We start from the raw sequence: 15,579 nt of genomic DNA, 5'->3' as shown, positions 1-15,579 counted from the left end.
CCAAAACAAGACAGCAAAGATGTGATTAATGGCAATTATTAACATGACCCCACGTCACCCCACTCGGGAGGTCAAATCCTCTTCTCAACAGAGTCTCGAGGTTTTGCTCAAAGCCAAGACAGAAGATCTGTAAAGGCCGTGGTCCAAGAGTGATGGAGGCCCATGGGGGAGACACCTGTCTTCAGGGTCTTTCATGGAAAGATAAGCAACTTGGGAGACTTCCCCACACAGATTTTATTCTGAAATCTCAATGGACTCGGTCTGGTCATTACCATGCATGCTATAAGAGAAATATTGTCTGGCTGAGTCTGTTATGATCTGTCAGGTGTGTTTGGAGACAGCTGTCCTGCTGCAGAGAGGACGTGTGAGGGAGGAGCCTTCCCCAGTTCATGTTCTCAGGGTGGGTGAGCAGCTGTGAGGGCCTGGCATTGACAGCACAGAAGCTGCCAGGAATAAAATTTATAGATATTGCTGTGCTTCACTTTACATGATGTAGAAAGTGACATCATCCCAGACGTACCAGAAAGTGGAGAAGAAGACCTGGTGCAGGACATCTACAAACAACCTTGTGAACCCCTAAAATGTGAACTCCTAAAAATAAACTCAAGAGCATCTAGTGTTTTAAAAATTATAAATCTTAATAGATGAAACAGAGTTCTTCAAAAATAGTTCACATTTTCAAAAAAAAAAAAAAAGATTCTTTTGAAGGACTGTAATCAAATCAGAATGCCATATAAATGACCATGAAACAGAGGCTTAAATCTTAGACTTTGATTCTTTTTTATTTTTAATATTTTTATATATATTTACATCATTCTTCATTTTTTGCACAATGTATGCTTTTTCATCTCAGGTGTAGTCCCTGAGAGATCCCAGCACCCACTAACCTGCGAGCATCACTACCGTCCCCTGTGCCCTTCCTGACAGTTTTGATCCTGCTCCCTTGTCCCCTTTGTAGTGTGTCTGGTTTATAGTCGCATGTTGGTGTTGATTTTTACTTTATTATAATTACTTTTTTTTCCTGTTCTCTTATTTGTATCCACTACATTCCTGCTATGAGTGAGACCATCTGGTATTTTTTCTTTTTCTGTCTGGCTTATTTCACTGAGCATGATACCTTCCAGCTCCATCCGTGTTGCCGTGAATGGCATGAGTTTATATTTTTGATTGCTGAGTAATATTCCATTGTGTGTATAGACCACATCTTCTTGATCCAGTCATCGATGAGGGGGCATATGGTGTGGAGAAAAATGAACTCTCCTGCACTGATCGTGGGAGTATGAACTGGTCCAACCACTATGGAGAGCTGTGGAGCTCTCAAACTGATAAAAGTGGAGCTTCCATATGATGCAGCAATTCCACTCCTAGGGATCTTCCCTAAGGACAGAAACATGTTAATTCAAGAGTTCACCTGTACCGCTATGCTTATTGCAGCACTATTTACAAAAGGTAGGCTATGTAAACAACCCAGATTCATATTGCTTAAGAAACTTCCACACATCTGTGGGAGATTCATTTCCAGTGCAATTCCAACTTGACTTCTGAACAGAAGAATGAATTTCTCTTGGAGGATGTTGCCCCATTACGAATCGTGAGGGTTGGGACCCCACTTTCTGTCTCCCCTCCCCTCCCTCCACAAGGCAGGGTCCTCAGTGGAGACACACACAGGGGCTGTGGGTACCGAGTGCCCAGAACTGGGATCCTGTCACCATGTACTCCCAAGGACAAACCCCCTTTACAGTAGTAACCCATGCTGCAGAGGCTGCGTTCAGCTCCACAGTGCTGCGCTCAACCGCCTGCGCCACCAGGGGAGGCCCAATACATGTGTGCTTTTCCAGCATGCGTCGTTTTTCTGCACAAGCTTACCAGCTGGCCTTGGGCTATTTGCAGGTCTCTCCGCAGAGTCCTTGTCTTCCTTTCATGGCTCCTGGAGCTGTTTGCTCACTTCCTGGCAAATCCTGCATGGTCCTCCACAGTTCCCATTCACAGGGTGCGGTGCCCGAAATAGTTCTTTTCTATGCAGTGTCCCACTTGATCTATAGTTTGTTCCTTTTTTCTTTTCTTTCTTTTTTCCTACTTTCTGTTGGTCAGAGAGTGCCGACTTTGTGGGTGGGGAGGGTAGCAGGGTTCTCTGAGCCATCATGTGGATATTGCTGTTCCTTCACACTAAAGCAGAGACACCTGCGGAAATCTATTATGGACTACTACATTCTCCTAAAAATCTTACAGTCACCAGGACCTGCCCCTCCGTCACCCCACAGAAGGAGGAGAGGATAAGATTGGGGAGGAGGAGGAGAGAAGGCAGGGCTGCCCCGTGTCCAGACATCCCCACTCACACACGGTCCTGAACAACATGCACAAAACGGGAAGAGTTGGGCTGGGGCCATAGGGAGGGGCTGTTGGTCGACTCTGAGATACAACCAGAGCAGAATCCTAAGATCAGCTGAAATGTCCTCACTTCCTGATCCCAGATCTTGTGTGATAAAGGTGTGTTTCTGGAGCTGAACACAAAAGGCTGAACAGAGAGCGAGAGACACGCAGCTGCTCGACTCCACACCCTAAGAGTGGTCTCTGGGGTGGCGCACCTGTGACTGTCCTTGCAGGTGTCATGTTTTATTTTGCTCCATATTTCTATGCAGATGATGGCTCCAGGGGTGACCAATCTAACAGCCATGACAGAATTCATCCTCCTGGGGTTCCCCACCCAGGGGACGATGGGATTCTTTCACCCGCTGCTCTTTTCCCTTTTCTACCTGTGCGCCCTGCTGGGGAATGGGCTCATCATCCTCAACACCACCCTGGACCGGCACCTCCACACCCCCATGTACTTCTTCCTGAGGGGTCTGTCCCTCACGGACCTCTGCCTCATTTCAGCCATGGTCCCCAAGTCCATTGCCAACTCTCTGAGGCACAGCATCTCCATCTCCTTCCCAGGCTGTGTCCTCTAGGACTTTATGCTGATTCTTTCAGGGGCTGCAGAGTTTCACGTCCTTGTGGTGATGAGCCTTGACCACTATGCTGCCATCTGCCACCCCCTGCACTATGACATCATCATGAGCAGGGACAGGTGTGTGCAGCTGACAGCTGTGTCCTGGCTGGTTGGGGGTCTCTGTGTTGTGGTGAACACAGCTGGAACCTTCTCCTTGTCCTATTGCAGGTCCAACGTGGTCCAACAGTTCTTCTGTGGCATCGCCCAGTTAATGGCTGTTTCCTGCTCAGAAAATCTAATGAGCGAACTTGTCCCCATTTTCATTAGTGTGGTGTTGAATACCTGCTATTGTATTTTCATCATTATTTTCTATGTCCACATCTTCTCTGCTGTCAGGAAGATCCCATCCACAGAAGGAAAGGACAAAGTCTACTCCACCTGCCTTCCCCACCTTCTGGTTATGGTGTTGTTTCTCTCCACTGGAAGCTTTGCTCATATAAAGCCGACCTCAGATACCCTGTCCGTGTCTGACCTGGGTAATTTCTATGTTCTACATGACGGTGCCCCCCACCTTTAATCCTGTCATATACAGTCTGAGGTACCAAGACATGACATCAGCTGTGGGGAGACTGCTGAAGGGCCAATACTGTAAAATGTGAGATATCACAGTCTAAAATTACAGCCCCTCATTTCTTCAGTTTTTCCCTTTAACTCTACATGTTATCGTTTATAAAGTACAGAGTTCTTGCATTAGGATTTTTCCTTTTCCAGAAATTTATATTCTCATATTCTTCCATAACCTGTGGTTTCCTAATTACTGCTATCTTTTGCCAAATCTCCAATTATGTGATGTTCATAAACTGAATTCCCACTTATGTTTGAAACCATAGAAATAATAGCATAGAGAGGATGCTCTAGAACTCACACATCCTGTGGAGGGGAGGGGAGACAGTTGAGTGGGGTCCCCCACCCTTTACAATTATAATGGGACATCTTCCTCTAAGAAACATTCATGTTTCTGTTCAAAAGAAAAATGGAAACCACAGTTGACTATGCCAGAAATGGAAGGATGGAAGCTTCCTTGGGGAATTGGAGTCGATGCTAAACCCTACAACTGATGTGAATATGTATTTCTGTGATGCCTGATGTGATTGTAACAGGACTACACTGTTTAAGTACTACAATAAAAGTAAAAAGTATGTGATATTTATTGAGGAACTACATTTTTACTTTTCAAATATATTTTATACATATCATTTTTTATACAAATCAAATAAAGGGTTTATTTTTGGGTTCCCCTAGTTTTTGAAATTGTATTTTGAGTCTTACGCCAGGACTTCTTGTTGACTCTGGTAGATGACATTCACGTCCCTTTTCTTCTACTTTGGAAATAGCTATTTATTATACTATGTAAAGAACATTATGTAAAGGTCAGCATGATACTATTTGTAAATATTTATTCTTGTACATCATTTGTATCCTAAATACTCAGCTTCTAATTATTGTCTTCCTTCTACTGAGACCATGAACTGGGTTGATGTTCTTCCCTTGAGAGTATTTTCACAGAGCAGATCACTGTGTCTCCACACTCTCCTGACTGATCATTACATACTCAGTCCAGAAAATATTTCTTTTAAAAATATATATGGGAACCACCAGACCAAGTCCAGTCAGATTTCGGAAGTGAAAATGTGCTAGAAAATCACTCAAATAAGCATTCATTTCAATGAATGTATTTGAGCAAAGATCTATCCCCTTAGGATCCTTATTTCAGTCTCCTCTGTTTTTTAAAATATTTTCAATTCTTCACTTGGACAAAACTTCTGTCTTTTGAGATGGGGATTTGAGTTCATGAGTGACATAATATGAAGTCATGTGAAGTTATATCTTGCCACCATCAAATGATTGCTTTATTCACGGGTTTTGGTGGCTTTCATTTGGGGGTTAGTTTCCTACTCTGTAATCACAGGGCCCCTGCACTCCACAAAACACCCATTACTCGTTATCCACTTCCATGCCCACCCTCTATCCCGTTACCTCTAGTAACTACACGTTTTCCCTAGTCCAAGATTTGCTTTTGCCGCATTGTGTACTATAGGATTTCTGTATTTTCTATTCCCAGATGAGTGAGACCATCCACTATCTGTCTCTTGCTGTCTGTTATTTCACTTTATGAAATCACCACAAGCTCCATCCATTTGGACCCATATACATGGTTTCATGTTTTTATTAGCTGTATAGTATTCCATTGAGAGTGGACCCACATTATTTATTCCTTCCTCTGTGCACAGCACTTGTGTTGGGGCCATGAACAGCAACGGTGGATGGCATGCCTGTGAACATAGGTGTACGTAGTCTGCCTTGTAGTGTCTGGGCATCTGGGACAAATACCTAGCAGAGGTTTTTCCATCCTATGGTTGTTCCGTTTTTGTTATCTGAAGAAATCTCCAAGCCATTTTCCCAAAAGAGGTGAGAGGCACTTTCTCTCCCTCCCTCACCTCCTGTTGTGTCCAATCTCTTGACTGGTCCCTGCTTGCAGGGGAGAGTGGCAAGTCACTGCAGTTTAACTTGTGTTCTCTCACCCTTAGTGCTGTTGAACAATATTGTGTGGATTGAAATCACGATAGGACCCAAAACCATAAAATAGCAGAAAGAAAATTTTGGGTGATTTCCTAGTGGACACAGACCCCATAATGTTTACAGGGACACAAGTCCAAGGAGAAGGGAACAAAAGCACGTAGGAAAAAGTGGCCCCAACACACTAGAGCGCTCCTGGGCCTCAGAAACCGCAGTGAGCACAGGCCCTGTGACGGGAGAAGCCATGCGCACCCCAAGGGTGAGTGTCCATCACACAAGTGTGTCCCCAACACAACAGGGAGCAGTACCCCAGTCGAGACACGGGCCAAGGCCTAGGCGGACAGTCTCTAAGGAGGTCGCCCAGTGCCTGCAGATTCGCGGGCAGGTGGATTTAGGTCCAGACCCTGCTCCGAGCTCGCTCATGCGTCCTGACCCCCGCACAAATGTGTTTGTTCACATCCCAGGATGGGCTCATCCTGCGGGGCCAGTGGAGTCCAGAGGGTGATTGTGTCATTATTCAGTGTTAACGTCTAATAAGCTGGGCAGACACTATCCTGCTGCTTCCTGGGACCTCTGTGAGCTGCGGATGATGACACTGAGTAGGAGCAAAGGGGGTGTCCTCTCCCCGGAGGGTACCCGCCCGACGGAGTATGCAGGGGACCCCCTCCCTGAAGGCAGAAGCCTCCCAGGGCCCCCAGGTAGGGGGCTGGGGAACAACCTCTGGTGGACGGGGGAATTGCAGGCCTGGAAGGAGGGTCTCTCCTCAGAGACCACATGCCAGAAGCTGAGGTCAAAACTCTGTGCCCTCAAGTCTGGGGCGGTCATCATGGGTCATAGACCCCATGGATCCTGAGCTGGGCCCACCCACCACATGGACCCACACTGTCTTTAATAATGGGACCAGCACCTGGTCCCCACGGCAGGTCAGTGGAGGCTGATGGAGTCTGAGGAGGAGGAACCACAGTTCAGTCCCCACAGGAGTCAATGCTAACAGAACTGCCTCTGGCACCCTCAGTGCACTAATTATCACTGAGATGTGCTGCAGGACGATGCCAATTAAGACCATCTACAACAACAAAAAATGCACTTGTCCCTCTGGTGGAAGGTCCCTGAGGGCTGGAATCTGGACAGTGTCCAACATGTGGATGCCAGCTCCAGAGCTCAAATAGCCCAGCCCTAAGGCCCTTCTCTGTCCATGAGGCGGCACAGGATGGGGTGCAACATCCTGTGAGTGCTCAGAGGCTCCCCACGAGCCCCAACCATGGAGTGAGAGCCCAGGATGCCCTCTGTCCTGCCATGGGGACACCCTCAGGAGAGAGACTCAACACGGCAGCGGAATCTTTCCCCCCAGACAGCAGGTATTTAGCTCTTATACAGTTTCCAAGGAGAATCCATTCAGATTGAAAGATTTCAGTTTTCAAGCTTATTTCACATCTCAGAAAGCACCATAGTTAAAGTATTAATTCAGAAAAGAACTACACAGTCTCAAGGTTCCCAAATAGTTCCATTTCACACCACAATATATTTTATGGGATAAGTTTCAATGGGAGAAATTAACTTTTTCATTAACTCTTCCAAAGTCTGTGACATTTAATACATTTATCATAGAGAATGTTTTGAATTGTGGCCGATGACAATATTCTTTAATAACTGATTTTAGCATTCAGCACAGTGAGTGAATATCAAGTATTAGATAAAATCACAACAACTAATGGAATTATAATGATAAAGAAATATAAGATAAAAAATAGAAATATAAGATGAAATTTAAAATACTTATTGTTAAAATTCAGAGCATTATGCCTTTTTTTCCAACAATTTACAACACATAGGTGTCAAGCAGAAATTCAAAAACATTTTAAGCAACAACTGTTGAGGGTTTCATGGCTCTGACACTAATGTTAGCCTGAAAGGGATGTCTATTTATGGGCATGGACTTGGAATTTTTCCAAAACTCTGTCACTCACAGATTGTTAGTGATATTGTAAAATGAAGAAGTGACAGTATTTTAACAGAATTATATGTCAAAATGTATCTTACTGTTATAAATATTTAAATCAAGGAAAATATTTCATATCTAGGCTACTTTGTGCCCTTATTGATAATAATATTTTTATTAAAGTACTTTTATTTATTTATTTTTTAAAAGATTTATTTATTTATTTATTTATTTATACGAGAACCGGGGTACAGACCAGATGCGAGGGACAGTGAGAGGATTCACCAGAGCCAGAGTGGGGAACAGAACAGGCAGACTGACGAAATTCACTGCTGTGGGGAGCAGTGGGCGTGGCAGGAGAGGTCTGCGCACCATGTGGGACCCTCGTCTGTGGCTGGGATCAAACCACTGCTGCGGAGGCTGTAGTCAGATTTGCAACCCAGTGCTCAAACGCTGTGCCACCAGGGGAGGCCTCTAAAGTACTTTTTTTTTTTTTTTAAAGATTTATTTATTTATTTATTTATTTATTTATTTATTTATTTATTTATTTATTATTTATACAAGCACTGGGTACAGTCAGAAGCGCGGGAGGGTGAGAGAATTCACCAGAGCCAGAGCGGGGAGCAGAGCAGGCAGAAGGACCTAAGTACACTGCTGAGGGGAGCAGCGGGCGGCAGGAGAGGTCTGCACGCCATGTGGGACCCTCCTCCGGTGGCCGGGGAGCAGCCGGGGATCGAACCGGCGCTGCAGAGGCTGCGGGCAGCTTCACAACCCAGCGCTCAACCGCTGCACCACCGGGGAAGCCCTCTAAAGTACTTTTAAATGTTCAAACTAATGTACACCTACAAGTTTATTTCCCACGTTCTCCTTAAAACTCCTTAAAACAGTCTACTGCCTCCCCAGGGACTGCCCCTCCGTCACCCCACGATGGGGGGAGGATGAGGTTGGGGAGGAGGAGATTGGGCAGGGCTGCCCGGTGTCCAGACATCCCCACTCACGTACGGGCATGGGGTGAGGAATAAACATGCACCCAGGGGACCCGGGGACCTGGGACCGGCAGGGACAGCCACACACACAGACCGTCCGGCTCAGCTCCGGAGCGGCCTCATCCCTGCACAGATGTGCATGAGTCTGAAGGGGACAGAGGGGCCGGGAGGGACCCAGGGTGGTCGACCCCATTCTGCAGGAGGGACGTGTAGGTGTGACCCAGGAGGACACTCTGCGGGAAACATGGTCTCTGGGTCCTCAGATGTGGGGAGTCAGGGGCAGGGAGATGAGGAGAGGAGGGGATGAACCAGGAGGCAGCAGTGAGGCCACAGGGGCAGGAATCTGACAGAAGAGGCGTCAGGACATGCCGCACGGGAATGCGGAGCCCAGATGATTCAGCTCCAGGACAGTGTCGGGTCCTGGGGAGCAGGAAAACAGGGACCCAGACACCACATTTCCCTACACACCCATCCCTGTGGGGCTTCCCAAGACCAGGGCTGTGCTGGAGGAGCAGGGACAGGCTCTCCAGGGTGGGGAGGGTCTGGGCATGTTCAAGTGTCCTCTGGGGCTGTGCCCTAGACAACCTCTGGGAGGTGTGCTGGGTGGATACGCTGGGCCAGGCAGGAGGGGGAGCCGTGGGTCTGGGGCAGTGGGGAGGGACATTCACTTGTGTTTATTGACACATGTGAGATTCTAATTTGTTCAAGTTTGTAGTGGAGAGTTGAAATTTTCTGGTCTTTACCAAATTTCAGAAGCAATTTGGACAACATAATAATGACACATGAGATGGAAATAAAAGGTTGAATTAGCAGGAAAAACAGGAGGAAATGAGACTCCATGGTACCTAGAAGGAATAATTACCTGGTCAATAGATTGAATCATTATCCTATACTTATAACTCATCTTATGCTCAAAACTTGAAGATTTGACCATTCTTGCTCTTCTCTTTCATACAGATGATGTCCTCAGGGGGGATGAATTTCACGGCCGTGACAGAATTCATGCTCCTGGGCTTCCCCACCCAGGGGGCCATGGGCTTCTTGCACCCGCTGCTCTTCTCCCTGGTCTACCTGTGCGCCCTGCTGGGGAACGGGCTCATCGTCCTCATCACCACCCTGGACAGGCACCTCCACACCCCCATGTACTTTTTCCTGAGGAGTCTGTCCTTCTTGGACCTCTGCCTTATCTCAGCCATGGTCCCCAAGTCGATTGCCAACTCTCTGAGGCATAGCAGCTCCATCTCCTTCCCGGGCTGTGTCCTCCAGGTATTTGTGCTGATTCTTTCAGGAGGTACTGAGCTGCACCTGCTCACAGTGATGAGCCTTGACCGATATGCTGCCATCTGCCACCCCCTGCACTATGAGGTCATCATGAGCAGGGACAGGTGTGTGCAGCTGACAGCAGTGTCCTGGCTGGGTGGGGGTGTCATCTCTGTGATACACACAGCTGGAACTTTCTCCTTGTCCTACTGTGGGTCCAACGTGGTCCACCAGTTCTTCTGTGACATCCCCCAGTTAATGTCTATTTCCTGCTCAGGAAATTTGATGAACGAACTTGTCCCCATTCTCATCAGTGTGGTCTGGGGTATCTGCTGTTTTATTTTCATCGTCATTTCCTATGTCCACATCTTCTCTGCTGTCAGGAAGATTCCATCCACAGAAGGGAAGGCCAAAGTCTACTCCACCTGCCTTCCCCACCTGCTGGTTGTTGTGCTGTTTCTCTCCACTGGATGCTTTGCTTATCTGAAGCCGACCTCAGGGACCCCGTCCATGTCTGACCTGGTCATTTCTATGTTCTACACGGTGGTGCCCCCCTCCTTTAATCCCGTCATATACAGTCTGAGGAACCAAGCCTTGAAGACGGCTGTGCGGAGACTGATAAATGGCAAATACTCTAAGATATGAGATCTCATAATGTAAAATTATAACTCCTCATTAATTCAGCTTTTCCCCTCTAACTCTTACATGTCATCATTTATAAAGCATAGGCTTCTTGCATTAGAATTTTTCCTTTACTCCTGTTTCCTAAAATACTACAATCCTTTCCACAACCCCTCCCTACATGGTATGCATAGACTGAAACCAGCTCATGATTAAAAACATGTATTTGGTGTACAAAGAATGTTCTATAACTCAGGCATCACCAACTTTACATAAATTAAGCAGTGGTAAAAGGGGTAGTCCTTGAGAGTGCATGGTCACGAGATTCCAGTCCTGGGCACATGGTTCCCACAGCCGATGTGTGTCTCCACTGAGAGGCCCATCTTTGTGGAGTGGAGGGAGACAGAGAGTGGGGCACCCCCATCACTTACAATTTCTTTTTTTTAAATGCTGATGAACTTGGCCCCTCATGTTTATTTTTATTATCTATCTATCTATCTATCTATCTATCTATCTATCTATCTATCTATCTATCTATACATACATACAAGGACTGGGTACAGTCAGAAGCGTGGGAGGGTGAGAGAATTCCCCAGAACCAGAGCGGGGAGTAGAACAGGCAGACTGACGAAGTACACTGTTGAGGGGAGCAGCGGGCTGCAGGAGATGTCTGCGCACCATGTGGGACACTCGCAGGGGGCCAGGGCGCTGCAGAGGCTGCAGGTAGCTTCGGGGCCCAGCGCTCAACCGCTGCGCCACCAGGGGAGGCCCCCTCACAATTTCTAACAGAGCATTTTCCTCTTAGAGAAGTTCATATTTCTGCTCCAAGGACAAAGGGAAACCACACTTGACTCTGCCAGAGATGGAAGAATGGAGGTTCCTTGGTTAGTCGGAATCTGTGATTGAATCCTGGAATTGATGGGAACATTAATTTGTATGATGCCCTGTTTTGATGCTAATGTAACTAACACTCCCTTGATGTGGAATTTTCAAAAGTAAAGTTATTCGAATTATTTTTGAAGAACTACATTTCTACTTAAAAATTTATGATTTTAATTGTTGTATTTATTTTTAGGTTCCTTATTTATCCAGATTGTATCTTGATCCTATACCAGGTCTTCTTCTTGACCTTCTTGTAGATTACACTTAAGCTCAGTTTTCATCTACATGGGAACTATGTTAGTTATTTTTTTATTATGTAAAACATCATGCAAAATAAAGCTGGGCAATATTTGTTCATTCTACACATCTGTATTCAGTGTTATTGTTTCCCGAACCCTGAGAATGTGAGCTGGCCTTGTTGTTCTTGCTCTCAAGTACTTTCTCTGGAACAAGTCACTGTGTCTCCAAACTCTCCTGATTGATTATCGCATATTTGTCCATAAAAAAATATATTTCTTTTTTTTTATTCCTTAATTTTTATGCAGATATTTTACTGAAGTGTAACATATTTATGTGCTTATCTGACAGTGGTATAGTTTAAGGATTTCTTCTCTCTTTTTTTTAAGTAATAAATTTTATTTTTATATTCCCCATACAATTGCAACCCCCCATTATGACCCCAATCCCTACCCTCCCGCCCCCCACCCCCCAAAAAGTGTCTCTGGTTCATAGTTTTTTGTTGATTTTGATTTTCACTTTCTTATAGTTATTCATTTTCCTGGTCCCTTATTTAAGTTTTCTAGATTCCTGCTATGAGTGGGACCATCCGATATTTTTCTTTTTCTTTTTGGCTTATTTTGCTGAGCATGATCCCTTCCAGCGTCATCCATGTTGCTGCAAATTGCATGTGTTTATCTTTTTTGAATGCTGAGTAATATTCAATGGTGTATATGCACCACCTCTTCTTGGTCCAGTCATCTATTTTTGGGCATTTGGGCTGTTTCCAAAGCTTAGCTATTGTAAATAGTGCTGCTATAAACATAGGGGTGCAGGTGTTCTTTGGAATTGATGTTTCTGTGTCCTTTGGGTAAATACCTAGGAGTGGAATTGCTAGTTAACCACAAAACCTGACTAGTCCACTCAAATTTCAGAATTAAACATGAGTTAGAAAATCACTCAAATTAGGGGCCTCCCTGGTGGTGCAAAGGATTAAGATGCAACCTATGAAGCTATCTGCATCCACTGAAGCACCAGTTCAATCCCGGGCCAGGGAGCTACCCACATGGTGCAGCAGACCTCTCCTGACTCTCCTTCTGCTCCCCTCAGCAGTGTATTTCAGTACATTTGCTTGTTCTGCTCCCCACTCTGTCTCTGGTGTATCTTCTGACCTCTGCACACTTCTGGCCTGTACCCCAGTTATTGTATGCATAATACATCTTAAAAAAAAGAAATCTGAGGAAGAAAAAAAGGAAATCACTCAAAGTAATATTCATTTCAGTGATAGTATGAGATCATAGTCACCAACCCTTGGGATATGACGTCATTCCCTGGTCAGAATCCTGTTAATGTATTTTCTATTTTTCTTTGAACAAATCCAGTGTCTGTTGAGAGGGGATCTTTACCATGAGTGTTTCATCCCAACATCACGTTAATTTGTTATTTGTTCTTATCAAGGATGACATTTACATTCTGTACTATTTTCACCGTGGGTCACTTTTCACTCCCCCCCCACACACAAGTGTCCACTCAGAATCTACTAAGTGCCCTGCAGGGCCCGGCCCTTCCGTCCACACTCCTATCTCCTCCCTGGTTCCCTGTGGTAATGAGCAAAATTTTGCACTCAGTCCAACATTTCCATGTGCTGTTTGCCACTATACTTTTTCAGTTATTGAATTTTTATATTTTTTCCACAGATGGGTGAGACCACCAATGTCTTTCACTTTGTGACATATCTGACTAGCATATGCAGCTCAATGTACTCCTTTGGTCCCGAAGGGCATGGGCTCATCTTTTTAATAGCTGTGTAGTATTCCACTGAGTGTGGACCCACATTGTTTGTTCACTCTTCTGTGCACCGCCCTTGGGTAGGGGTCATGGCCAGCAACAGTGGTCAGTGCATCTGTGAACACAGGTGTATGTGGTCTGCACTGTAGAGTCTGTGCATCTGGGATAACACCCAGCAGAGGTTGGTCCAACCTGTGGGAGCTCTGTTTTCATCGTCTGAAGACATCTCTGAGGCCCTTTATTTCCTTCTCTTCTCACAGGTGACAACTCATTACAGTTTGGATTTCTATTTTCCTTATTAGTGCAATTGAACAATTTGGAATGGATTAAAAATCTGCATTAGATGAAGACTTAAGATACCAGAAAGCAAACCTGGGTACTGCTCACTGCACATCTACCCCACAGATGAGCTTGGGGACACACACCAAGGTCCAGGGAACAAGGGCACGTAGGAACAAGTGGCCCACACACACCAGAGAGCTTCTGTGCCTTAGAAGAAGCCATCCCCAAAATGGGCCCCTGCACTGGGAGATGATTGTGCACATCACTCGCCTGACAAGGGCGAGTGTCCAAAATACGCAAAAACTACAAACCCAGCACAGAAAGAGACACCCTAACCACAGGTGGCCCGGGCCTCTCCCGCCGCCTCTGCAGCCCCGCCCCCCCGTTGGGGAGGCCAGCCCCGGGCCCTGCCAGGCCGCGCCCTGCCCCTATGGCACGCTCCCGGCTGACCTGGAGCTGTTTGGGGCCGCAGTCATGGACCGTGTCCCTTCTGCATTCTGCGCGCGGCTGCCCCTCCCTGTACCGGTAGTCTGCAGCCTTGAAACCAGGTCACTCACGAGGCGGGTGTGCACAGGGTGAGCGCAGGCAGCGCCTGATTGCAGAGGACCCCCTGCCTGTTCCGCACCAAGGAGCCCACGAGTGGTGGGCGCGGGTCACGCTCCAGCCGTGTCTCCCAGGCCAGGCTGCTGTCAGCGTGCTGGCCCCGCGCGTGCTGTGAGGTGCCCACGGGCCCGCGGGTGACTGGAGGGGCCCCCAGGGCCAGCCACTCTCCCGCAGGGCCGCTGCCCCAGTGGCTGCTGCTGCTGCTGCTGTGGCCGCGCTGCCCTCGCTCTGCCGGGCGCGGTGCCATCCGCGCTCCCGACCCACAGCAAGGAAGGAGCGGCTGTGAAAGCTGTTCACTGCACGTGCAGCAGGATGACGAAAACATTGTGAAAGTGTATTAGGTGGAATTTTGAGGAACAAATAAGAGGATGTAATTTTGTAGTTATAACAGCAAAAGCAGAAACACCAGCCTCCTCGTAGTCTAGTGTCTCCAGACATCGCCGAGGATGGCACCGCAGACTCGCCCCGCACCTGCACGTGTTTGTCCCCATCTGCTCATTTTCCTCCGCTGTTGAAACTAGGAACAGTGTCCCGAGGGACCTCGCCATGGGACCCTCACCCAGAGGGCCGAGCTTCCCAGTACGGGTCGAATTGACAAAATTTACGGTATTTGCGTGTATTAATATAATACTATCATTCAGTGTAGACACAAAGACATGCAAAGAATATTGAGAAGGACCTCCCCGGGGTGCAGCGTCTGAGCACTGGGCTGTGAAGCTGCCCGCAGCCTCTGCAGTACTGGTTCGATCCCCGCCACCAGCGAGGGTCCCACATGGCGCAGACCTCTCCTGCCGCCCGCTGCTCCCCTCAGCAGTGTACTTCGTCAGTCTGCCTGCTCTGCTCCCCACTCTGGCTCTGGTGAATCCTCTCACCCTCCCGCACTTCTGACTGTACCCAGTGCTTGTATAAATAAAGAAAGAAATAAATCTTAAAAGAATATTAAGAAGGTTTAAATTTGGAAGATAAAATGCCCCGTGTGTGTCGCTGACTGTCTGGCTACAGATCCTCTCTGCTGACTCCATCGATCTTTCCCATCTGTGATGTCCAATATTTCAAAATTTCACATGCAAAATTTCATGAAAAATGTAGTTCCAATTGGATATCAGACATTTAATTCATTCTCAGACATTCACCCTGTGAGAAGTAAGTCAGGCTGATCTTGCCTTTGGCCCAGGTGAGTTCCAGGTCGGGCACAATATAAATTTGGAGGCAGCCAGGAACGGTTAGAAGAAAAGGCAAAATCTTGATATTTGAACTTCTGGGTTGACAACTTGTAAATGACTGGCATTATTAACTTTATTTTTTTGCCCATAGATAATTTTGTGAATATTAACCCTTTAATATTAATATATTAATCCTATTAATATTAACAGAATATTAATTCTGTTATAATTTACTGGTCAATAAAAGTGATGGGATGCAATAAGAATTCAATATGCATACTGAATTATGAAACTGAATTAAACCATTTTAACCTTATACTGAGAATATTCATT

The sequence above is a fragment of the Talpa occidentalis genome, unplaced genomic scaffold (assembly GCF_014898055.3).
Source record: "Talpa occidentalis isolate TD23 unplaced genomic scaffold, MPIMG_talOcc4v2.1 talOcc4.18, whole genome shotgun sequence".
NCBI lineage: Eukaryota > Metazoa > Chordata > Mammalia > Eulipotyphla > Talpidae > Talpa > Talpa occidentalis.
This window is presented reverse-complemented; position numbering follows the sequence as displayed.